The following is a 24,182-nucleotide window of genomic DNA, read 5'->3' as shown; positions in this document are numbered from 1 at the left end:
CCTATAGGGTTGCTATGAGTCAGAATCGACTGGACTGCAATGGGTTTTGGGGGTTAATGTTAACAAGGATCTTACTCGTGTTGAAAATCGGAGTTTGAAGGTTTGTTTTATTTATCAATTATTTTTCAAAAGAACCAATCTTGTGTTGCATGTGGGTTTTAATGTCACCAGAGTATTATATAAAATATCAAAAATCAGTTAATCTCCAAAATCTTCACTGAGTATGTTCCTCGCCAGCCCTATGTCCCTACAGAGCAGGCACAGGCCGGTGGCTGGAAGCGTTGACTCTGAGTCCAGCCTTCCTACCAGTTTTATCTCCACCAGGGTCCGAAGCTTCAGGTTCCTCCTCTAGCAAGCAGAATGCACCAGCTCCCCCAAGAGGCAGAAGATCCTGCCATCCGTGCAGCAGGGATGCTGCAGACAAGTGGATTGTGTGGTCATGTGGGGGCTCATGGTGGGTCATGTGACCAGGCTCTCAGGCGGGCATGGAGGTGTGTTTACTTGCACGGAAAAGGGACAGAAAGGACATACTTAACACCTGACGTTTGACAGACTGAGGTGGGAGGAATGGCGGGATGTTATTCTAGGTAGGCGGGTGGGTGGCTCTCTGTCCATCGCGGCAATAGCGTGAAAACTAATTTTTCAGGCGACCGGAAGTACAGCGTTTGTTGGTAGAGAAAACAACCTGTCAGCCAATCGCGGGCGTCTTAGCCATCTTATCCTGGAGCTGAGGGGCAGGAAGTCATCCCTTGGGAGGCGTACAGGGCGAGGAGTGGTTTCTGTTGGAGGAAGTGGGTGAGAGGTTGGGGAACTGCAGGGCATACAGTTGAGGTGGTGGCGGAGACTAGATCTGGGTGCGGGCTCCCTCCTTTCTGAACATCCCCAGACCTCAGTCCCCACCCCTCCCCCCGGCTAGGGATGTGTGACTGTGTTTCTGTGGGTGGGTGGGGGAGATGGATTCTTGGACGGGGTTGAATTTAGAAGAACCCAGAGGGGAAACGGTGGAAGTGACAATTCATGAAAACCGTAGCTCTGGATCAGAAAAAGCAGGGCTGGGGATGGGAACCTTGGGCTAAGCTGCGGCTCTCTTCCTCTCACTAATAGGCACTCGCTCTCTATTTTCTGTCTGCCCTCCTTACTGACCTTATCTAGGCTGCTGGGATGGCTGAGACCAGCTCAGAATTAGGGGGGAGAGAGGGGAGAACGGAAGGGGGTGAGAGAAGGAAGAGGGGCACTTCTGCCTTTATACTCCCAAGACTCCAGCTGCCTGGGGATGCAAGAGAGGAATGAACCCCAACCTGAACAGTTCTAGGAAAGGAGGGGGTGGACACAGATTCAGCACTTTTACTGGGCCCTTCACATAGTATGTCTCATCAGGATACCTTGAAGCTTTTGTTAACCCAAGAGGATTCCCGAATCTCAGCCCCAGGCAGCACATTCTAGGGGTCCGCGCTGGTGGTAAGGTTCTGAAAGGACCCAGCCCCACTGCCCTCAACAGCTTCCTCCCATCCAGGGACACAAGGGTTGCTGCCCAATCTGAGGCTCCCTCCCACTGAAGTCCTGGGCCCCAGAGAAGTGTCATTTTGGGCAGCACCTACAGAAACCGCTTCATGGTTGATCTCACAGGTTCGCTCTGTAGACCCTATGCTCTCTTGTTTTTGTTTTCTGGCCAAATGCTTTGGACTTGGTATTTGCACCTATACTTGGCGGCAGCCCCTTGTTTGTGCTGATCCCTTTTGTTCAGATCTCAGTTCTATAACACAGCCGTAGGATACCAAAGTAATTTAGAATAGCCTAGAGGAAAAGTGAATTCTGTTCCCATTAACTTTTCTATTTATTTGCACAGTTTACAGAGTTGAAGCCAATTAGTTCACAGCGATCTTTCACATTCTTTTTTTAACAGCTGGATAGTACTTTGTTGTGTCACTATCATAATTTATTCAATCACTCTCCTATGTATGGGCATTTTAAAGTTTTATTTCTCCAATAGTTTGCTATTACAAATAATGCCAAAAGGAATGTTGTTGTTAGTTGCCATTGAGTTTATTCCAACTCAATGGCCCCATGTGTGCAGAGTAGAAGTGCTTTATAGGGTTTTCAAGGCTGTGACCTTTTGGAAGCAGATCGCCAGGCCTGTCTTCCAAGGCACCTCTGGGTGGGGTCGCACTGCCATACTTTTGGCTAGTCCAGCACTTAACCATTTGCACCACCCAGTGGCCTGTGCAAGTATATTTTTGTATGGTTGAAGGTATATATTCAGGGTAGATTCCAAGTGAGGCTGGTGGATCAAAAGGTAAATGCGTGTGTAATTTTGTTAGGTATTTATAAATTTCTTTCTAAAAGATTATTACAAATTTTCATTCCCACCAGCAACGTATGAGAGTGCCTGTTTCCCCACAGCCTTGCCAATAAAATTCTTATTATCCTTTTAATATTTGTAGAATACGTAGTAATGTCACTTCTCATTCCTGATGTTAATAATTGCATCTTCCAGTTGTTTATCATTCTGGCTAGAGGCTTATCAATTTTATTGATCTTCTCAACAAACTAGCAATTAATTTTACTGATTTTATTTTTCTGTTTTCTATTTCATTGATTTCTGCTCCTATATTATTTTCTTTTCTTCTGTTTGTGTATGTTACCCTTCTTTTTCTTGAAGAATGTTGTGTGTGCTGCTGTTGTTTGTTGTGTGGACTGTTCTGTAAAAGTCAATTAGGTCTAATTGGCTCATCGAGTTGTTTAGTATATTCTTATTTTCTTTTTACTTACTAAGTCAACACCAAATGCTGGAAATCTCCAACTATAATTTTGGGTATGCGTATTTCCTTGAGGGTCTATCAGCTTTTCTTCGTATATTTAGAAGCTCTGTTATTAGGGACACAGATGTTTAAGGTTGTTATGTCCTCTTGATGAATTGATCCCTGTATCATAATGAAATGATCCTCTTTCTTCTTGGTAATATTCTTTGTTCATGCATCTAATCTGTCTGATTTTAATATATTCAAGCCAGCTTTCTTTTGATCAGTGTTAGTATGTTATATCTTTTTCCATCCTTTTATTTTTATACACTTTTTTAAATTTATTTTTTAGAGAAGTTTTAGGCTTATAGAAAAATTGTGCGGAAAGTAGAGTGTCCATCTGCTCCCCTCCCCGCCCCCGCACAATTGATGAGCTGATATTGATACATTATTATTAACTGAAGTCCACAGTTTACTTTCTGTCTTTGTAGTTTTGCCTTTTCCTGAATGTCATATAGTTGGAATCATACAGTATGTAGCTTTTTCACACTGGCTTCTTTCACTTACAAATATGGATTTAAGATTCCTCCATGTCTTTTTTAGCTTAATAGCACATTTCTTTTTACTGCTGAATAATTCCATTGTATGGACGTGTCACAGTTTATTTATACATTCACCTATTGAAGGACATCTTGGTTCCTTCCAGTTTTGGGCAACTATGAATAAAGCTGCTTTAAATATTCATGTGCAGATGTTTGTATGGATGGAAGTTTCCAATTCATTTGAGTGAATATCTAGGAGTATGATTGCTGGATTGTCTGGTAAGGAATTGCCAGACTGTCTTCCAAAGTGGCTGCACAATTTTGCATGCTCACCAGCAGTGAATGAGAGTACCTGTTGTTCTACATGCTTGTTAGCATTTGGTGTTGGCAGTGTTTTGGATTTTAGCTATTCCAATAAGTATGTAGTAGTATATCCTTGCTGTTTTAATTTGCAATTTCCTGATGAACTATGATATTGAGCATCTCTTCATATACTCATTTTCCATATGTGTATCTTCTTTGGTGAGGTACCCAGATCTTATGTCCACTCATTAATTGGGTTGTTTTCTTATTGCTGAGTTTAAAAAATCCTTTGTATATTTTGGATACAAATCCTTTATCCTATCTACTCTGGTTTTTATTATTTCTTCTCTTCTACCTACTTTGTATTTAATTTACTCTTCTTTTTCCAGTTTACAAAGGTGAAAACTTAGATTATTGATTTTAGGTCTTTCTGTGTCTCTTATATATGTGTTTAATGCTATAAATATCTCTGTAAACACTGCTTTTCCTACATCCACAAATTTTGATAAGTTGTGTTTTTATTTTTACTTAGTTCAAATTTTTTTTTAATCTCTCTTGAGGCTTCTTCTTTGACCTGTGTGTTATTTAGATGTATGTTGTTTAATCTCCAAATATTTTGGGATTTTCTCGCCATCTTTCCATTATTGATTTCTAGTTTAATCCCATTAATTGCATTAAACTAGAATGGACTGTACTTTGAGAATATTCTTTTAAATTTGTTATGATGTATTTTCTGGCCCATGATGTGGTCCATCTTGGTTTGTGTTCCATCCAGTACATGAGAAGAATGTGTATTCTGCTTTTGCTGCATAAAGTGTTCTATAAAAATCTATTAGGTCCAGTTGATTGACGGTGTTGTTCAGTTCAACTGATTTTCTGTCTGCTGGATCTGTCAGTTACTGATAGAAGGGTGTTGGAGTCTTCAGCTGTAATATTGGATAAGGTTATTTCTCCTTGCAGATCTACCAATTTTTGCCTCATGTATTTTGACACTCTGTTGTTAGGTAAGGATTGTAATACCTTCTTGAAGAATTGATTCTTTTATCAGTGTGTAAAGCCCATTTTTATCCCTGATAATTAGCCTTGCTCCTATGTCTGATTTGTCTGAAATTAATACACTGACTCCATCTTTCTTTTGATTAGTGTTGTGGTTAGGTGCCGTTGAATTGGTTGCCATGAATAGCAACCCTGTGTACAACAGAACTAAACACTGCGTGGGCCTGTGGCATCATCACAATCCTTGTTATGTGTGGGCTCATCATTGCAGCTGCTGTGTCAGTCCATCTTGTTCAGGGTTCTTCCTCTCTTTTGCTGACCCTCTACTTTACCAAGTATCTTACTTACCTAAACCAAACACACACACACACACACACACCAAACCTGCTGCTGTCAATTCCAACTCATAGCCATCCTATAGGACAGAGTAGAACTGCCCCATAGGGTTTCCAAGGAGCACCTGGTGGATTCAAACTGCTGGTCTTTTGGTTAGCAGCCATAGCCCTTAACCACTACAGTGTTTCCCTTGCTTATCTAGTGCTGCTGTAACAAAAATACCACAAATGGGTGGCTTTAACAAACAGGAATTTATTCTCTCACAGTCTAGGAGGCTAGAAGTCCAAATTCATCACATCTCAAAAGAGATTGACTAAATACAACTTAATCCTGTAGATTGAGCCCTACCTCATTAACATAACTGCCTCAATCCTACCTCATTAACATCATAGAGGTTGGGATTTACAACACATAAAATAATCACATCAGATGACAAAATGGTGGACAACCAGAAAATATGGGAATCATTGGCCTAGCCAAGTTGAAAAACATTTTCAGGGGATACAATTCAATCCATATCACCAAGAATGATGTCCTTCTTTAGGAACTGGTCCGTCTTGAGAACATGTCCAAAGTACATGAGAGGAAGTCTTGCCATCCTCACTTCTAAGGAGCATTCTGGCTGTACCGTTTCCAAGACAGATTTGTTCCTTCTTCTGTCAGTCCATGGTATATTCAGTATTCTTCGCCAACACCATAATTCAAAGGTGTCAATTCTTCTTCTTTCTTATTCATTGTCCAGCTTTCACATGCATGTGAGGCAACTGAAAATACCATGGCTTGGGTCAGGCATACCTTAGTCCTTGAAGTGACATCTTTGCTTTTTAACACTTTAAAGAGGTCTTTTGCAATAGATTTGTCCAATATAGTACATCATTTGATTTCTTAACTATTAGCTTTCATGAGCATTGATTGTGGATCCAAGTAAGATGAAATCCTTGAAAACTTCAATCTTTTCTCCATTTATCATGATGTTGCTTGGTCTACTTATGAGGATTTTTGTTTTCTTTATTTTGAGGTATAATCCACACTGAAGGTTGTAGTCTTTGATCTTCATCAGTAAGTGCTTCAAGTCCTCTTTGCTTTCCGAAAGCAAGGTTGTGTTATCTGCATATTACAGGTTGTTGATGAGTCTTCCTTCAGTCCTTCTTCATATAGTCCAGTTTCTTGGATTATTTGCTCAGTATACAGATTGAATAAGTATGGTGAAAGGATTCAACCCTGACTCACACCCTTCCATGATTTTAACCTACCTGGTATCCGCTTGTTCTGTTTGAATGACTGCCTCTTGCCTATGTACAAATTCCTCATGAGCACAATTAAGTGATTAGTTTTACCATGGTATATCTTTCTTTATCCTTTTCCTGTTAACTTGTGTCTTTATATTTAAAATGTGTTTCTTGTAGACAACATATAGTTAGATCTTGTTTTTTTTTTTATCTACTCTTATAGTCTCTGTCTTTTAATTGATATATTTAGACTGTTCACATTTGAAGTGATTATTAATGTAGTTAGATAAATATGTACTGTCTTAGGCTGGGTTCTCTAGAGAAGGAAAACCCATGAAGCATATATTTTATCTTTTGCAGCTCATGCTTTTGTTGTCATATCTGATAATGCATCATTAAAAACTAGCTTCCACAGCTTTGCCTGTATATTTTTTTCTAGGAATTTTGTGGTTTTAGTTTTCACATTTAGGTCCTTGATCCATTTTGAATTGGTTTTTGTGTATGGTGTGTGGTATGGATCCTGTCTCATTCTTCTTCATGTGGAAATCCAATTTTCCCAGCACAATTTATTGAAGAGAGTCTTCCTTCCCCATTGAATGGACTTATCCTTGTTGAAAATCAGTTGACCATAGATGCATGGAGTTATTTTGGGGCTCTCAATTCTATTCCATTGGTCAATATTTCTGTTATTATACCAGTACCAGGCTGTTTTAATTACTCTGTAAGTCCTACTCTATTCTTCAAGATTAATTTAGCTATTTGGAGTCCTTTACCCTTCCATATGGAAACCCTGGTGGCATAGTGGTTCAGTGCTACAGCTGCTAACCAAAGGGTCGGCAGTTCAAATCCACCAGGCGCTCCTTGGAAACTCTATGGGGCTGTTCTACTCTATCCTATAGGGTCGCTATGGGTCGGAATTGACTTGATGGCACTGGGGGTACTCTTTCATATAAATTTCAGGATTTTTTTCTATTTCTGTAAAGAAGGCTGTTGGAATTTTAATGAGGATTGCGCTGAATTTATAGGTTTCTTTGGGTACTATTCCAACTCATAGGGACCCTGTAGGACAGAGTAGAACTGCCTCATAAGGTTTCCAAGGAGTGACTGGTGGATTTGAACTGCTGACCTTTTGGTTAGCAGCTGAGCTCTTAACCATTGTGCCACCATGGCTTGAAATCGACTCGATGGCAATGAGTTTTTTAACGGGTTGGGTAGTATTGACATCTTAACTTTATTAATCCTTCCAATCCATGAACACAGAATGTTCTCCCATTTATTTAAGTCTTCTTTAATTTCTTTCATAATGTTTTACAGTTTTCTCTGTACAAGTCTTTCACCTTCCTGGCTAAATTTATTAATAGGTACCTTGTTCTTTTAGATGCTGTTTTAAAGAGTAGTGTTTCCTTTCGTACTTGCTTATTGCTGGTATATAGAAACCTGACTGATATTTTTGTGTATTGACCTTGTACTCTGCCACCTTGCTGAATTCATTTATTAGTTCTAATAGCTTTCTTGTTTTATTTTAAAAAATTATTTTTCTTGTTGAGAATATACACAACATATATATACCAATTCACCCATTTCTCCATGTACAATTCAGTGACATTGATTACATTCTTCCAGTTGTGCAACCATTATCACCCTCTGTTTCTGAGTTATTCCACCACCATTAACATAAACTCACTGCTCCCTAAGGTTCCTATCTAATCTTTTGAGTTGCTGTTGTCAATTTGATCCCATGTGGATAGTTCTTAAAGGAACACAGTGCTCAAGGCAAACATTCTATACTACTTAAGCTAAACTGTTGTTTGGTTTTAAGAAGACTTCAGGGGATATTTTTGGTTTAAGGTTTAAAGATTATCTCAGGGCAATAGTTTCAGGGGTTCATCCAGCCACCATAGCTCCAGAAAGTCTGGAGTCCATGAGAATTTGAAATTCTTTTCTACGTTTTCCCCCTTTTGACCAGGATTCTTATATAGAATTTTTGATCAAAATGTTCAGTAATGGTAGCTGGGCACCATCCAATTATTCTGGTCTCATTACTAAGGAGGAAGTTGTTCATGGAGGCAGTTAACCACACATTCCATTTCCTCTTCCTCCTATTCCTGACTCTTCTGCTTCCTCTGTCACTCCAGGTGAACAGAGACTAATTTTTGTCCCTCTTGCAAGCTTTTACTACCTCAGGCACTACTCAAAAAACGAGGAGGTAGAACAGAAGCACTAAACACAATATTAGGCCAATTAGCTAGATGTCCCATGAAACCATGACCCTAAACCTCCAAACCAAGGAATCATATTCCATGAGGTACTTGGTTGTACATAAGCAGCCTCAACTGCTACTTTTTTGTGTGTGTCATTTTAACTATATCACACAACTTTTGCCAATTCAAGTTTTTTACAGCTGTATGACTTATTGACAGCAATTACATTAATTGGCTATGTTATGTGACCCTAGTTGCTATCCCTGTAGTATGATGGCACACTCCCTGTTTCCACCCTGGATTTCCCATGTCCATTCAACAGGCTCCTATCCCTTTCTGCCTTCTCATCTCACCTCCAGACAGAAGCTGCCCGTTTAGTCTCGTGTATCTACTTGAACTAAGAAGCGCACTCTTCACGAGTATCATTTTATATCTTATGGTGCAGTCTAATTTTTGTCTGAAGAGTTGGCTTTGGGAATGGTTTCAGTTCTGGGTTAACCGAGAGTCTGGGGGCCGTGTTTTCTGGGGGCCGTGTTTTCTGGGGTTCTTCTAGTTTCAGTCAGACCATTAAGTCGGGTCTTTTTACGTGAATTCGATTTCTGCACCCCAGTTTTCTCCTGCTCCATCAGAAACTCTCTGTTGTGTTCCCTGTCAGGGCGGTCATTGGTGGTAGCCGGGCAACATCTACTTCTTCTAGTCTCAGGCTGATGGAGTCTCTGGTTTATGTGGCCCTATTTATCTCTTGGGTTAATATTTTCCTTGTGTCTTTGGTGTTCTTCATTGTCCTTTGTTCCAGGTGGGTTGAGACCAATTGATGGATCTTAGATGGCCGCTCGCTAGTTTTTAAGACCCCAGATGCCACTCACCAAAGTGAGAGGCACAACATTTTCTTTTATTTTTATTGTGCTTTAAGTGAAAGTTTACAAATCAAGTCAGTCTCTCACAAGAACATTTTCTTAAACTTTGTTATGCCAGTTGACTTAGATGTCCCCTAAAACCATAGTCACCAGACCCCCGACCCTACTACTCTGTCAGTCAAAGTGTTTGGTTGTGTTCAGGAAACTTCGGCACTTTTGGTTTAGTTCAATGGTGCTGACTTCTGTATTGTGAGTTATCCTTCCTTTCACCTAAGATAATTCTTGTCTGCTACTTAGTCAGTGAATTCCCTTCTTCTTCCCTCCTCACCCTTGTAACTGTTGACGAATGTTTTCTTCTATGTTTAAACCTTTTCTTGAGTTCTTACAATAATGGTCTCATACAATATTTTTCCTTTTGCGACTGACTAATTTCACTCAGCAGAATGCCTTCCAGCTTCATCCATGTTATGAGATGTTTCACAGACTCATCGTTGTTCTTTATCATTGGGTAGTATTCTATTGTGTGAATATACCAAAATTTGTTTATCCATTCTTCTCTTGATGGGCTCCTAGATTGTTTCCATCTTTTTGCTATTGTGAACAGTGCTCCAGTGAACGTTGTTTTTTTGTGATTAGGTGCCGTTCAGTCAGTTCTGACACATAGTGACCCTATGCACAACAGAACGAAACACTGCCCAGTCCTGCGCCACCTTCACAATTGTTGCTATGCTTGAGCCCATTGTTGCAGGCACTGTGACAATCCATCTTCTTGAGAGTCTTCCTCTTTTTCGCTGACACTATTTTTTTGTATATGGATACCCAGTTATGCCAGCACCATTTATTAAAGAGACTGTTTTTTCCCCATTTAACGGACGTTGGGCCTTTGTCAAATGCCAGCTGCTCATAGGTGGATGAATTACCTCTGGATTCTCAATTTTGTTCCATTGGTCTATGTATGTGTTGTTTTACCAGTACCAGGCTGTTTTTGACTATCATGGCGGTATAACATGTTCTAAAATCAGGTAGTGTGAGCTCTTCCGCATTGTTCTTCTTCTTTAGTAATGCTTTACTTATCTGGGGCCTCTTTCCTTTCCATATGAAATTGATGATTTTTTTCTTCACCTCATTAAAAAATGTTGTTGGAATTTGGATCGGGATTGCATTGTATCTGTAGATTGCTTTGGGTAGAATTGACATTTTCACAATGTTGAGTATTCCTGTCCATGAGCAAAGTATGTTTTTCCACTTATGTAGGTTTCCTTTGGTTTCTTGCAGTAGTGTCTTGTAGTTTTCTTTGTATATGTCTTTTATGTCTCTGGCTAGATTTATTCCTAAGTATTTTATCTTCTTGGGGCCTATTGTAAATGGTATTCATTTGATGATTTCTTCTTTGAAGTTCTCTTTGTTGGTGTAGAGGGATCCAACTGATTTTTGTATGTTTATCTTGTATCCTGATAAAAATACTTTGCTGAAATTGTCTATTAGTTTTAGTAGTTTTCTTGTGGCTTCTTTGGGGTTTTCTGTGTAGAGATCATATCATCTGCAAATAGGGATATTCCTTCCTTACCAGTTTGGATGCCCTTTATTTCTTTATCTAGCCTAATTGCTCTGGATAGGACCTCCAGCACAATGTTGAATAAGAGTGGTGATAAAGGACATCCCTTTCTGGTTCCCATTCTCAAGGGGAATGCTTTCAGACTCTCTCCATGTAGGATGATGTTGGCTGTTGGCTTTGTATAAATGCCCTTTATTGTGTTGAGAAATTTCCCTTCTATTCCTATTTTGAATGGGTTTTGGACTTCATCAAATACCTTTTCTGCATCAGTTGATAAGATCATGTGGTTCTTGTCTTTTGTTTTATTTATGTGATGGATTACATTGATTGTTTTCCTAATGTTGAACGAGCCCTGTATACCTGGTATGAATCCCACTTCGTCATGGTGAATTTTTTTTTTTATATGTTCTTGAGTTCTACTGGTGAGAATTTTATTGAAGATTTTTGCATCTATGTTCATGAGGGATATTGGTCTGTAATTTTCTTTTTTTTTTTTGTGGTGTCTTTACCTGGTTTTGGTATCAGGGTTATGCTAGCTTCATAGAATGAGTTTGGAGTATTCCATCCTTTTCTAGGCTCTGAAATACCTTTAGTAGTAGTGGTGATAACTCTTTTCTGAAAGTTTGGTAGAATTCTCCAGTGAAGCCATCTGGGCCAGGGCTATTTTCTGTTGGGAGTTTTTAAATTACCTCTTCAATCTCTTCTTTTGTCATAGGTTTATTTAGTTGTTCTACCTGTTTGTGTCAGTTTAGGTAGGTAGTGTGTTTCTTAACATTTGTCCATTTCTTCTACGTTTTCAAATTTGTTACAGTACAATTTTTTATAGTACTCTGTTATGATTCTTTTAATTTCAGTTGGGTCTGTTGTGATATCATCCATCTCATTTCTTATTTGGGTCATTTGCTTCCTCTCCTGTTTTTCTTTTGTCAGTTTGGCCAGTGGTTTATCGATTTTGTTGATCTTTTCAAACAACCAGCTTTTGGTCTTGTTAACTCTTTCAATTGTTTTTCTATTCTCAATTTCATATAATTCTGCTCTAATTTTTATTATTTGCTTTCTGGTGTCTGATTGCTTCTTTTGCTGCTCTCTATTTGTTCGAGCTGTAGGGTTAATGTTTTTTATTTTGGCCCTTTCTTCTTTTTGTATGTGTGCATTTATTGCTATAAGTTGACCTCTGAGCACTGCTTTTGCTCTGTCCCAAAGACTCTGGTAGGATGTGTTTTCATTCTCATTTGTTTCTGTGAATTTCTTTATTCCATCCTTAATTTCTTCTATAACCCAGTAGTTTTTTGAGCAAGGTGTTTTTCAGTTTCCATGTATTTGATTTTTTTTCCTTGCTTTTTCTGTTATTGATTTCTACTTTTATGCCTTTATGGTCAGAAAAGATGCTTTGTGATATTTCAATGCTTTGGATTCTGTTAAGGCTTGCTTTGTGGCCTAATATGTGGTCTATTCTGGAGAATGTTCCACGTGCATTGGAAAAGAAAGTATACTTGGCTATTGTTGGGTGGAGTGTTCTGTATATGCCTGTGAGATCAAGTTGGTTGATTGTGGCATTTAGGTCTTTCATGTCTTTATTGAGCTTCTTTCTGGATGTTCTGTCCTTCACCGAAAGTGGTGTGTCAAAGTCTCCTACTATTATTGCGGAGCTGTCTGTTTCTCTTTTCAGTGCTGTTAGAGTTTGTTTTATGTATTTTGGAGCCCTGTCATTGGGTGGGTAAATATTTATTATGCTGATGTCCTCCTGGTGTATTGACCCTTTAATCATTATATTGTTTCCTTCCCTTATCCTTAGTGGCAGATTTTGCTTTAGGGTCTATTTTGTCAGAAATTAATACTGCTGCTCCTGCTGTTTTTTGATTGTTGTTTGCTTGATATATTTTTTTCTATCCTTTGAGTTATAGTTTGTTTGTTTCTTTCAGTCTAAGGTGTGTCTCTTGTAGGCAGCATATAGATGGATTGTGTTTTTTTATCCATTCTGCCACTCTCTGTCTCTTTATTGGTGCATTTATTCCATATACATTCAGCGTAATTATTGATAGTATGAGTTTAGTGCTGTCATTTTGATGTTTTTTTTGTGTTGTTAACAGTTTCTTTGTTCCAATTAATATTCTATGCTGAGTCATTTTTCTTTATGTATTTTCTTTTTCATTTTTGTTGATTTTGTTTTTGCTGAGTCTTTGTTTTTCTTGTTTTTTATTTCGATGCATAGGATTGTTAGTTTCCTTTGTGGTTACCTTAACTTTACCTCCATTTTTCTAAGTTTAAACCAATCTTCTATTTCTTTATATCACCTTGACTTCCTCTCCATATGCAATTTCTATGACTACACGATTTAGTGCCTCTTTTTTGTTTTAATGTTGTTGTCTTTTACATATCAACGTCCCTGTTTCCCTATTTTCAGTGTTTTAGCTTTGATTTATTTTTGTGACTTCCCCTATCTGGGTTGATATCTAGTTGTTCTGTCCTTTGTTCTAGTCTTGGATTGTTATCTGATGTTATTGATTTTCTAACTGGAGGACTCCCTTTAGTATTTCTTGTAATTTTGGTTTGGTTTTTACAAATTTCCTAAACTTCTCTTTTTCTGGAAATGCCCTAATTTCACCATCATATTTGAGAGGCAGTTTTGTTGGATATATAATTCTTGGCTGACAATTTCTTTCCATCAAAGCTTTATATGTATCTTCCCATTGCCTTCTTGCCTGTATGATTTCTGTTGAGTAGTCAGAGCTTAGTCTTATTGACTCTCCTTTGTAGATGACTTTTTGTTTATCCCTAGCTGCTCTTAAAATTCTCTCTTTATCTTTGGTTTTGGCAAGTTTGATTATAATATGTCTTGGTGACTTTCTTTTGGGATCTGCCCTGTGTGGGGATGGATGAGCTTCTTGAATAGGCATCCGCTCATCTTTCATGATATCAGGGAAGTTTTCTGCCAACAAATTTTCAACAATTTTCTCTGTACTTTCTGTTATCCCTCCCCCCTTTTTCTGGTACTCCAGTCACTCGTAGATTATTCCTCTTGATAGAGTCCCGCATAATTCTTAGGGTTTCTTCATTTTTTTAAATTCTTTTATCAAATTTTTCTCAAATAAGTTGGTGTCAAGAAATTTATCTTCAGTCTCACTGATTCTGACTTCCATTGCCTCAGTTCTGCTCCTATGACTTTCTATTGAGTTGTCTAATTCTGAAATTTTATTTTTAATCTTTTGGATTTTTGTTTGCTGTCTCCTATGGATTCTTGTAGCCTGTTAAACTTGTCATTATGCTCTTGTATAACCTTCTTAAGTTCCTCTGTTGCTTTGTCTGTGTGTTCCTTGGCTTGGTCTGCGTTTTGCCTGATCTCCTTCCTGATCTCTTGAAGAGCTCTGTGTATTAATGTTTTGCATTCTACCTCTGGTAATTTCAAGAAGTTATCTTCATCCAGGAGGTCTCTTGGTTCTTTGTTTTGGTTGCTTGCTGAAGCAATCATGGTCTGCCTCTTTATGTGATTTGAGCCATCAATAAGTTATTATATTTATTTATTTATTTTATTTTTGCTTACTGTGTCCTAGATTCTTGTTTTGTTTTGGTTTGATATGGCCAAATAGGCTGGTCATGTGAGCTACTTTGATTATTGGCATCCTTGAAGCTCTCACATCATGTCACCAGGTGGTTAGAGCTGTTACTAGGTATGTGAGCCCAGAAGTCTGTTTACTTTTCTCATGTGGATTCAGTTTAGGTGTCCAGGTTGTCAGTCATGAAGTGTGTGGTGCAGACTCTCACCTACAGTCCTAGACAGGCAGGGGTGATTGGGGTAGACACAGGTATCTGGCTGCAGTAAGAGGTCATGTTCTGAGCAAGGCAGGGGGCTGACGCTGCCCTTGAGTGTCTGGGTGGAAGGTGTGTCCCTTTCCTTAGAGCACATAGGTGGGTGTGTTTTGCAGCCAGGCTTTGGGCACCCAATGCTGTTGGCTGTAAGGACTGGGAGGCACCACTTATTCTTGGACCCCTGTCATGGGTGGCTAGGTGGAGTGGGTGGAGCCACCAATCCTCAGGCCCCTGATGTGGGTATGTGAAGACTGTGCTTAATTCGCAGGGCAGTGTCAAATGTCACGAGTCTGCCACTCTCCCTTATAGCTGTTGCAGTTGAAAATAGGCTTCAGGTATATACCCTGTTTTACTGTGCTCATGAAGGCCTACACTTTTGAAATGGGCCTACACAGGTCTGTGGAGGGGTGAAAGGCATTCAAAGTCTATGGACCCCTCATGCCTGTGCCTAGGGAAAGGGGCTTTGGCTGCCATGAGTTCCTGGCTTTTTCCTGTTTGTTAATTTGTTCCCTCTCCAAAGCCGGGAGAATGGCCTGTGGTGCATAATGGGTCCTACTTCCAGCCCAGGGGACATAGCAATCTCTGAAGCCCAAACCAGGACCCAGAGTAGAGCAGGGGAGGGGGCAGGTAAATGGGAGACAGGTACTTCCCAAAGGGGGGTAAGGTTTTTTTTTTTTTTGATCCACTAGTAGGTTAGATGCTTGTACTTATCTTTCGCCAATTGAGCACCGCTTTTCCCTGGTTTCAGAGGCTTGGGGAGACTCCGCTGCTTGGTTTCTCCTAATGTGAAAAACGTGTCCCAAGTGCTCCTGCTTGCCTCAGCTCGTGCGTGGCAGCCGATCCAGCCTACAGGGTGCTGGCCAGGTCAGGTCTGGCAACTCCTCACTGCTTCTAACTTCTGTCCCTCCCCCTGCTGCTTAGTCCAACTCCTCAACTTTGTCTTTGATGTTCAGAGCTCCTGGATTATCATATATAATCGATTAACTTGTTTTTTGGGGTCTTTGTTTTAAGAGGGACCACAGGAAGCATCTGACTACTCCACCGTCTTCTGGTTATAATTTTTAAAGTAACAACTGGACCATACCATTTTGTGACTTGCCATTTTCATTTAACAGTGTGTCTTGGACAATTTATTGTGTTAGTGGATGATAAGTTCTATCTCATTCCTTCTCATGTATTGTTGTTGTGTGCTGTCGAGTCTATTCTGACTCATAGTGACCCTAAAGAACAGAGTAGAACTGTCTCATAGGGTTTCCAAGGGTATAATCTTTATGGACGCAGACTGCCACATGTTTCTCTCGCAAAGTGGCTGGTGGGTTCAAACTGCCAACCTTTCAGTTAGCCTCTGAGCACTTAATCACTGTACCACCAGGGCTCCTTCCTCCTCATGTAGAGTCCTCAATTTATTGAATATATTATAATTTATTTTACCTATTCACTATTCATGGACTTCTGGAATGTGACCATGTGTTAAGTGTAAAAAACGGTATTGCAGTTCTTACATCCTTGAACACATATCTTTGGTATAAAAAACAAGTTGTTTCTGAGAGGTAAATTTCAGTAGCAACATTTTTGTCTTTTCTGATCGTTTTACATCCCTTTTTTCTCTTTCTTAGTGATTTGGCTAGGACTCCAAGTGCATTGATTAATAGTAGGGTTGATAGCTGTTTGTCACTTAGCATGATGTTTAGTCTTATGATATCTTTGTGAATATGGAAAGTTCTCTTCTGTTGTTTCTATAAGCATTTTTAACATGTATGGTTGTTCAATTTTATCTAATGCTTTTTCTGTCGGTAGAGATGATTGTATATTTTTTCTTCCTTTTGTGAACTATACTAATCTGTTTTTCAATATTGTACCATTTTTTATTTCTACGATCCAGTCTTTCTGACCACAGTATTTTTGTTGTTGTTGTTTCTTAACGTACTGCTAGATTCAGTTTGCCATTTTTTTTCATTCTTTTCTGTGAGTTAGATTAAACTATAATTTTATTTTTTGTGTGCTGTAATTTCCTCTCTATGGTTTACAAGATTATACCAACCTCATTAAATGAGTTTGGATAGCTTTTGTTCTTTTTTTAGTCTCAGAAAGAGTTTACATAAGATGGGGATTATCTGTACCTTAAAGATACCTTAGAACTTGTTTCTGAATCCTTTTGTACCTAATACCTTTTGGGGCAGCACATACATTATATAACTCTGTAGAGATAAAAATGGGCTTTTCACAGTCACTCTCTGCACCACAGCTTAATCACACAGTTCCTTGCACCTGGAGGAACTGCCTTTCTCAATTACATTGTTTCTTCCCACCAGTTATCTATCTCTAGCCCCCTGTAATCTGTCAAAGGTCTGTCCATCCTTCAAGGATTTTCTAGAAAGCCATCCTCCACCTTCGTGGTTATACTCCTATGCCTCTCACTAACTGCATGAACTGTCACCTTGTTTTGAGCCCACCCACTAACTAATGGGTTTATACGTTTGCTCCAGTGGTTAACCTGTCCTATTTGATTGAACAGTCGTTCAAAGATCTCCATGTTCTGCCATTAACGTTTATAGTCTTTCCTTCTTCTTTGCTTCTTTTTGTGTACCCTTGGGCTAGGTGTCCAATACTGGTCCAGGTCATTGGTCACCTTTTGATTAAGAATCAAGCAAAAACTTCTTTCTTTGGGATGGGGCAGTGGGCTGGATAGTTGGATGCTATTATGGGTTGAATTGTCTGTCCCCCCCCGCCACAAAAAATGTTGAAGTCCTAGCCCTGTGTGAACATGACCTTATTTGGAAATAGGATTTTTGAAGATCTTATCATCACAGTGACCCTATATAGACAGAGAAGAACTGCCTCATGGGGTTATCAGTTAACATAAAGTCATACCTGAATAGGATGAGTCCTAATGTCAGCTGAGTGGTGTCTTACAAAAGAAGAGAACAGACATGAAGAGTTAGACACAGCTACAAGCAAAGAACACCAAGGATTGCCAGGAACCACCAGAAACTAGGAGACAGGTTTGAAACAGTTTCTCTCTCAGAGCCTCCGGAAGGAATCAACATAGTTGATAACCTGATTTGGACTTCTAGCCTCTAGAACTGTGAGGCAATAAATTTCTGTTCTTTAAAACCACACAATTTGTGGTATTTTGTTACAACAGCCCTAGGAAACTAAGACAGATGGTGAGCTTGGTAAATCTCGTTTTTAATGTCTATGATCTAGCATCATATATTCTTAATTTTAAGTCTTTTACTGATGGAGCGGGAGAATATGGTATTGCATTGTTGCTTCAATGTTATTAGTGAGGTCAAACCTATTTTCAGATGGTTGTATAAGCCATACTTGTGAATGGAATATTTCTAAGTTTTTCTCATTTGCCTTTAAGAGGTTCTTGGTTCTGTCCTTATGGATTTCTGTGCACAAAAACAAGCTTATGAATAACCTAGATAATTTTGAAAGAAAAATAATTTAGGGGTTGAGCAGTGTCTTAGTCTGGATTCTCTATAAACAGTAAATAATGGTGACATTTCAAATTAGATAAGAATGGGATGAAATATTCAAGAAATGTGACAACGGGATAACTTTTTATAGCAAATAAACGGTGTTATACTTCAGGATAGATCTTGAAGTATTCTTCTTGATGATGAATGCAGTGTCATTCCTCTTCAAGTTGTCATCCCCAGCATAGACCATATGATTGTCCAATTCAAAATGACCAATACCAGTCCATTTCAGCTCACTAATACCTAGGATATCGATCGTTATGGATTCCATTTCATTTTTGAGGATTTCCAATTTTCCTAGGTTCATACTTCATAGATCCCATGTTCCAATTATTAATGGATGTTTGCAACTGTTTCTTCTCATTTTCAGTCGTGCCACATCAGCAAACGAAGGTCCCAAAAGCTTGACTCCGTCCACATCATTAAGGTTGATGCTACTTTGAGGAGGCAGCTCTTGCCCAGTCATCTTTTGACTGCCTTCCAACCTGGGGGGCTCATCTTCCAGCACTATGTCCGACAATGTTCCGCTGTTATTCGTAAGGTTTTCACTGGCTAATTCTTTTCAGAATAGACCTTCTTCTTAGTCTGTCTTAGTCTGGAAGCTCAGCTGAAACCTGTCTGCGATGGGTGACCCTGCTGGCATTTGAATACCGGTGGCATAGCATCCAGCATCACAGCAACAGTAAAGCCCCCACAGTATGACAAACTGACAGACAAGTGGGGGTTTAATTTTTATGAGGTCATTTATTTATTTTGTCTTTTGCTGTTTCTGCTTTTTTTTTTTAATTAGTCCATTGTTAAAAGCTAGGATTGACAGTGTTACTCGTGCTTTTTCTTCTAAGAATTTTTTGGTTTTAATTTTCACATTTAGGTCCTTAATCCATTTTGAATTTGTTTTTGTGCATGATATGAGGCATGGATCCTGTTTCATTTTTCTGCGTATGGAAATCCATTTTTCCCAGCATCATTTATTGAAGAGACTCTTTTTTCTCCATCGAATGGACTTAGTACCCTTGTCAAAAATCAGTTGACCACAGATGTATGGGTTGATTTCTGGACTCTCAATTCTATATTCCATTTGTCTATGTGTCTATTGTTATACCAGTAACAGGCTGTTTTGATTACTGTGGCTATACAGTATGTTTTAAAATCAGGAAGCGTGAGTCCTCCTAGTTTGTTATTCTCTTTCAACATTACTTTAGCTATTTGGGGCCTCTTGCCATTCCATGTAAAGTTGAGGATTGGTTTTTCTATTTCTCTAAAGAAGGCTTTTGGAATTTTGATTGAGACTGCATTGAATCTATAGACCACTTAACAATATTAAGCATTCCAATCCACAAACATGGAAAAACTGTCCATTTATTTGAGTCTTCTTTAATCTCTTTCAGCAGTGTTTTATAGTTTTCATTGTATAAGTTCTTTAAATCTGTCATGGATTGAATTGTGTCCCCAAAAATATGTGTCCACTTGGCTAGTCAATGATTCCCCATATTGTGTGGTTGTCCTCCATTCTGTGATCTGATGTAGTTATCTTCCATTTTGTGATGTGTTCTAAATCCTAATCTCTATATGTTAACTGTGACTGATGGATCTCACCAGCTACCACAGCAGAAAACCCATCAGCTCAGACTGAAGGCAACAGAGAAAGAATGAAGGGAAAGAACACTGTCTGCTTCTCAGAATCCTACAGGCAGGAAATAGGCCAAAGGAGCTACATTTGTCATCCTCCAGGAAAAGAAAAGGACCATCTCTGGAGCAGCTCACAGAGCCACAGAACTGTTGGAAGGAGCACGGGAAGCCTGACCTTCTTGGTTTCAAAAGGTAGGGCCACAGTCTCCTGGATCTCAAAGGGTGGGGCCACAGCCTCCTAGGTTTCAAAGAGTCAGATCTTTGCCAACTCGATTCCAGAGTATGGGGCTGCCGTTAAGATGTGCCAAGGGGACGGGGTTGGCACCCAAAGCTGAAGGGGCAGGGCTGCCATGTCCAAGGGGAAGAAAAACGGGGCCTGCTAGGACCAAGCGGCTGGAGTCACCACTTAGATGGACTAGGAAAATGGGACCGCCTAAAGCCGAGGGAGCAGAATTGCCTTCCCACTGGGTCTGGAAGGTGGAGCTGAAGCTCAGGGCCAAGGAGCGTCCACCCAGAATCCATAGCATATGGCCAACACCCAGACTCTGGAGGGTGAAGCCATTGCCCAGGCGGTCCCAAAGAACAGAGGATTTTTTTCAAGCCTTGAGAGTGAATGTAAATTGTTCTGCTGGGTTTTAGACTTGCTTGGTGCTGGTTGGAAACCCTGGTGGTGTAGTGGTTAAGTGCTATGGCTGCTAACCAAGAGGTTGGCAGTTCAAATCCACCAGGCGCACCTTGGAAACTCTATGGGGCAGTTCTACTCTGTCCTATAGGGTTGCTATGAGTCGGAATTGACTCCATGGCAGTGGGTTTTTTGGCTTTTGGTACCGGTTATCTCTTCTTTCCCTCCAATTTCTCCCATTTGTAGATGGGAAGGTCTACCTTGTGTGTTCCACCATTGTCTTTTGGAAGCAGATAATGTGTATTCTCAATTTCACAGGTTCACAGATGAAGAGAAATTTTGCCCTAGGATGGAATGTGGACTTTGAGTTGATTTAAGGCTTTTGGGATGATGTAATGGGGTGAATGTGTTTTACATGTGGCAAGGACATGAATTTTGGGGGCCAAAGTTGGAATGTCATGGATAGAATTGTGTTCCCCCCAAAATATGTTTTAACTTAGCTAGACCATGATTCCTAGTATTGTGTGGCTGTCCTCTGTTTTGTAATCTGATGTAATTATCCTCCATTTTGTGAAATGTTGTAAATACTAACCTCTATATGTTAATGAGGCAGGATCAGCGTGGGGTGTATCGAGTTACAGCCTTACAAGAGGGTGTGACTCAAGTCACACGCCCTTACTCAAGTCAGACCATTACTCGAGTCACACCCTTGCTTGAGTCACACCTTTTATCTTATAAGACATAAAAGGAGAGAGAAGTGAGCAACGAGAGGGACCTCACTACCATCAAGAAAGAAGGGCTGGAAGTGGAGTGCATCCCTTGGACCTGGGGTCTCTACACTGAGACCCTCCTAGATCCAGGAGAAGGTTGATGCCAAGACACATGGAGATCTCCAAGGAACGCCGGGCCCACAGATGTTGAAAGGAGATAAGGACTTTCCCCCAGAGCTGAGAGAGAGAAGGCCTTCCCCTAGAGCTGGTGCCCTAAATTTGGACTTCTAGATTCCTAAACTGTGAGACAATAAATTTGTTTGTTAAAGCCATTCACCTGTGGTATTTCTGTTGTAGCAGCACTAGATAACTAAGACAACTTCACTGGTTAAATTTATTCCTAGGTATTTTATTCTCTTAGATGCTGTTGTAAGTAGAATTTTTTTACCAGTTTCCCTTTCAGATTTCTCATTGCTGGTTATAGAAACCCAACTGATTTTTGTTTGTGACCTTGCACCCTGCAACTTTGCTAGATTTCCTCTATTAGCTCTAGAAGTGTTCTTGTTGATTCTTTGGGATTTTCTGTATATATAGGATCATATCATCTATGAATAGAGATAATTTTTACTACTTTTCCAATGTGGATACCCTTTTGTCTTAGGCTAGGTTCATAATTCTCTTTATTTCTACTGGGTCAGTTGTAATATTCCCTTTTTCATTTCTTATTTTGGTTATTTGCATCTTTCTCTTTTTTTCCTCCCTCAGTCTAGCTAAATTTTGTCAAATTTACTCATCTTTTCAGAGAACTAACTTCTGGTTTTATTGATTCTATTGTTTTTCTGCTTTTGATTTTATTTACTTCTGCTCTGATCTTTGTTATTTCCATTCTTTTAGTAGTTTTAGGTGTAGTTTGCTCTTAAATTTCTAGTTCCTGGAATTGTCGAGTTAGACTGTGGATTGGAGATCTTTCTTTTTTCATGTAGGCATTTATTGCTGTAAGTTTCCCTCTGAGTATTGCCTTCGCTGTATCCTGTAAGTTTTGGTATGTTGTGCTTTCATGTTCATTTGACTGTGACAAATTTATGATTTCTCTTTTGATTTCCTCCTTGACCCATTGGTAGTTTAATCGTGTGTTGTTTATTTTCCATGTGTTTGTGCATTTTCTAGTTTTTTTCTGTTATTGTTTTCTAGCTTCACTCTGTTGTGATCAGAGTTGCAATATTGAAGGATTTTATAGAGAAAATATTGAACAATGTGGGAAACATCAAAAGAAGATGGAAGGAATACACAGAGTCACTATATTAAAAAGAAGTGGTGAACATTCAGCCATTTCAGGAGATATCATATGATCAAGAACCGATGGTATCGAAGGGAGAAATTCAAGGTGTACTGAAGGCATTGGCGGAAAACAAGGGTCCAGGAATTGATGGAATACAAATTGAGATGTTTCAACAAATGGATGTAGTGCTGGTGGTGCTCACATATCTATGCCAAGAAATTTGGGAGACAGCTTCCTGGCCAACTGACTGGAAGAGATCCATATTTGTGCCCATTCAAAAGAAAGGTGATCCAGCAGAATGCAGAACTTATCGAACGATACCATTAATATCACACACAAGGAAAGTTTTGCTGAAGATAATTAAAAAGTGGTTGTGGCGGTCCATTGACAGGGAACTGCCAGAAATTCAAGTGGGATTAAGAAGAGGATGTAGGCAATACCCGGAGGCGGGGCCAAGATGGCGGACTAGGTGGATGCTACCACAGATCCCTCTTGCAACAAAGACTCGGAAAAACAAGTGAATCGATCACATACATAACAATCTACAAACCCTGAACAACAAACACAGATTTAGAGACGGAGAACGAACAAATACGGGGAGGCAGCAATTGTTTTCAGAGCCTGGAGCCAGCGTACCAGTCAGGTGACCTTCGGCGCCCGATTTGGGGCAGAGCCCAGGGGGGCAGACGGCACAAACAAGGGGCCTAGCCCTGGCCCCCGAACTCAATCCGGGAGGGGGCCCAGCCAGTTAGCGCGGGCGGCATGGCGACGCAGCCGGTGGGAGAAGTCCCCGGGAGGCAGTGACTGGTCTTGGAGCGGGGAGAGCAGCGTCCCAGCCAGGGAGCCGTCCCACCGGGATTTTGGCGGGGCGCGGGCATGGGGAGCTGCTCCACCCCCCTGAACTAACCCCGGGAGGGGGCTCAGCCGGTTCGCGCGGGCGGCGTGGTGACGTAGCCAGTGCGAGAAGTCCCCGGGAGAAAGTGACGGGTCTTGGAGCAGGGAGAGTGGCGTCCCAGCTGGGACGCGCGGTCGCGGCGCAGGCGCGGGGAGCTGCTCCGCTCGCCTGAGCTGACCCCGGGGGGAGCCCAGCCGGTTCACAGAGGTGGCGCGGCGACGCGGTAGGCGGGACGGGGAGTCCCTGGGAGGCAGCGACTGATTTTGGAGTGGGGAGTGCACCGTCCCAGGCTGGCAGCGGAGGATCTGACCGTGACTCCAGTGGGCCAGACCCCCCGGGGGCAATCTCTACACAGACAGCACACATAGGCGACGCGCCCCACGGAAATCTCAGATATAATAGTCATTCCAAACAAGACAAGCAACTCTGGCTATATTCTGAGGTGCTACTCTCCTATCTCTCTGATCCCTCCCCCACCCTCCCCAGGGGGCTTCATTAACATCCAAATAGACTGAGCCAGAGGGAGAACTCTGATAGGGATCTGACTGCATTTTTTTTTAGCGGATTTTCTGGAAAAACTAGTTTCCCAGTGATGGCTTGGAGACAGCAGTCCATATCAAACCACATAAAGAAGCAGACCATGACAGCTTCTACAACCCCCCAAACAAAAGAATCAAAATCTTTCCCAAATGAAGATACAATCCTGGAATTATCAGATACAGAATATAAAAAACTAATTTACAGAATGCTTCAAGACATCACAAACGAAATAAGGCAAACTGTAGAAAAAGCCAAGGAACACACCAATAAAACTGTTGAAGAACTCAAAAAGATTATTCGAGAACATAGTGGAAAATTAATAAGTTGCAAGAATCCATAGAGAGACAGCATGTAGAAATCCAAAAGATTAACAATAAAATTACACAATTAGATAACGCAATAGGAAGTCAGAGGAGCAGACTCGAGCAATTAGAATGCAGACTGGGACATCTGGA

The 24,182-nt window shown here is 40.4% G+C and overlaps 1 long non-coding RNA gene across 1 annotated transcript; it reads left to right on the top strand.

Annotated features, from left to right (window-relative positions):
• Window positions 1–528: 528 nt before the first annotated feature.
• LOC126069644 (uncharacterized) lies at window positions 529–21,337 on the top strand. Its single transcript, XR_007515992.1, has 4 exons — window positions 529–587; window positions 18,423–18,588; window positions 19,652–19,873; window positions 20,622–21,337. It is a non-coding gene; the product is annotated as an uncharacterized LOC126069644 (long non-coding RNA).
• Window positions 21,338–24,182: the final 2,845 nt, after the last annotated feature.

The sequence above is a fragment of the Elephas maximus genome, chromosome X (genome assembly GCF_024166365.1).
Source record: "Elephas maximus indicus isolate mEleMax1 chromosome X, mEleMax1 primary haplotype, whole genome shotgun sequence".
Classification (NCBI taxonomy): Eukaryota; Metazoa; Chordata; class Mammalia; order Proboscidea; family Elephantidae; genus Elephas; species Elephas maximus.
Note: the sequence above shows the minus strand (reverse complement) of the source record. Positions and strands in the feature narration are given on the sequence as shown.